The sequence below is a fragment of the Asparagus officinalis genome, chromosome 4 (assembly GCF_001876935.1).
Source record: "Asparagus officinalis chromosome 4, Aspof.V1, whole genome shotgun sequence".
In the NCBI taxonomy this organism is placed as follows: Eukaryota; Viridiplantae; Streptophyta; class Magnoliopsida; order Asparagales; family Asparagaceae; genus Asparagus; species Asparagus officinalis.
Genome location: NC_033797.1, coordinates 60,533,963 through 60,536,149, shown reverse-complemented (window position 1 = coordinate 60,536,149; position 2,187 = coordinate 60,533,963). Strand labels below are relative to the sequence as shown.

Genomic DNA, 2,187 nt, shown 5'->3' with positions numbered 1-2,187 from the left:
ACCAATGGGAGGTTTTATACTAATTTCCCAAAGCATCTAAACTTTCGAAACTTAAATCAAAGAAATTAAAGTTAAATTAATACTTCTTTACCTTCTGGTAGTTTTTGTCGAGAAAAACTTCTCGATGTCAAAGTGGAAAATAGTGTAAAACTTTTGAGGTATTAAGGCAATTAACCCTAATAATAATATTAATCATAAACATGTAAAATATAATTTCTTTTGAGAAAAGGGTAATCATGTATATATAAACCTTATCGTACATGTGATGAGTCAATTTAGAGGGTCTAAATTGTGATAGATGATTATGAAGTGTTCAGTGGGATGGTTGAAAATGTCAATATGAGATTACAAATTGCTTTGTGCACTAAAAAGTAAAATTTTGGAAAAAAAATTACTTATAATTGAACCATGCAGGTCGCAAGTAGTTGGCCGTCTGCGATGACAAATTGCTTCCTACACTAAAAATAACCTGCGATCACAATTTGCTTTCTGCTCTAAAATGTAAAATTAGAAGTAACAATTTGCTTTCTGGACTAAAATGTAAAATTATAAGTAAGCACACTATAAATAGTAATGCTTACTTATAATTGGCCCATGCAGGTCTCGAACCTGCGACCTTCGCGTTATTAGCACGACGGCCGGTTAGTAAGGATAGCGCTTGTTATTTTACTCAACCGATAATCTAGCTTCCTCACAAACTTCTATCCTAATGGTAAAAAACAATAAAAACCATAATGATGTGTTTGGGAGTTCACTTAGAAAAGGGAAGGAAATTTTCCTTCATTCCATTCCCTTCCATTACAGCCCAATTTGGGGTATAAGAATTTTGGCCAAATTTCCCCTCCTAAATGAAACTCCCAAACAAGATTAAAATGATATTTCTCTTCCCTTCCCCCTCTCTACCCTCCATCCAAACAGACCATAAGAATTTCTACTCTCCATCAATAAATCTCATGTAGAAGAACAAATAATTTATATACAAGTTAGTGAAATCTGTGGAAAATCGTATACTAAAGTCCGAAGGAAATACCCCTATTAAGCACAAAAAATAAGAATAATAAAAACAAACCAAAATAAATATATCCATCAAAATGCTCTAAACTTTACCATAAACTGGTCTCGTAGATTCTCGTATAACTTCTCAAGAAATTAGAGGAAGTATGTTATCGTATATGCCTCTATAATCATCACATTACAGATTCATATAAGATGCCTCCAGGCTCAAGCGCCAATTACATCTCCATTTCTATTACAACATGGGATGCTCTTGTTTAATATCCTCGTTTGTGCTCAAGGTTCTTCCTCTCATTATTTATAAGCCATTTTTTGCTAATATAATTAATAACTAACAGACAAATTTCACAAGCCTCTTCAATTGCATACATAAAAATCTTCTCCCAGCTCTTGATAACAGTAAATATGTACAAGGACCAAAACCTTCTTGTGAATTCCCTTTCAAAGCGCATACATCCTCTTATACTCACTGTTAAGTATCTCAGAATCTGAGGCCACCGACAATGACCACGAACGCGACCGGCTCCCTGAGGGCCTCCTAATATTCCTCAAGTTCTTCTCCTCGATCTGATGAACAATGATGCAGTAGCACATCGACCCAATTGTTGTCAGCATTATAGTCGCGCCAATGGCCATCGTGCACCAAGCCAGCCACAAATCATGCTTACCCACCACAACAAACGTCAACGCAATAAAAGAAACTGATATGAACAAACAAGCGAGCCACATGAGCTTGTTCATCACAAACACCATCAATTTCTTCGCTTTCTGCTCGACGACTATTAATGAAGTTTGGACAACAACGACCGCTAGAGATATGAATAGGGCAAGGGAGTCAAAGACTAGAAAGATGAGGAATGCAGGATTTCCAGCAATGTCAGCCTGGCCGAGGGTAAGAGTATTGCCATATTTGTCGGTTGCTGGGGACTCAACATATCCGCCTGGGATTTGGAAGATGGCGGCGAAGGCAACACTTGCGATAAGGACAGCGACAACAGTGTTTGAATTGATGGCATTATTGAGGCCTCCGATGTGGAGCTTGTGGAGACGTTTCTTAATGTGTTGGACGCGAGCCTCGGTTTGGCGGGTTTGTTTGATTTGGGACTGGACATCGTGCTTGATGTCACTTACTGTCTGTTTCAGTTGCTTTGCGGGGTGTGGAGGGTCTTGGTG

General features: G+C 38.0%; 1 pseudogene; it reads right to left on the bottom strand.

Moving 5' to 3' along the window:
• The window catches only part of LOC109837544, a 6,263-nt pseudogene continuing 5,164 nt past the window's right edge, over positions 1,089-2,187 (bottom strand).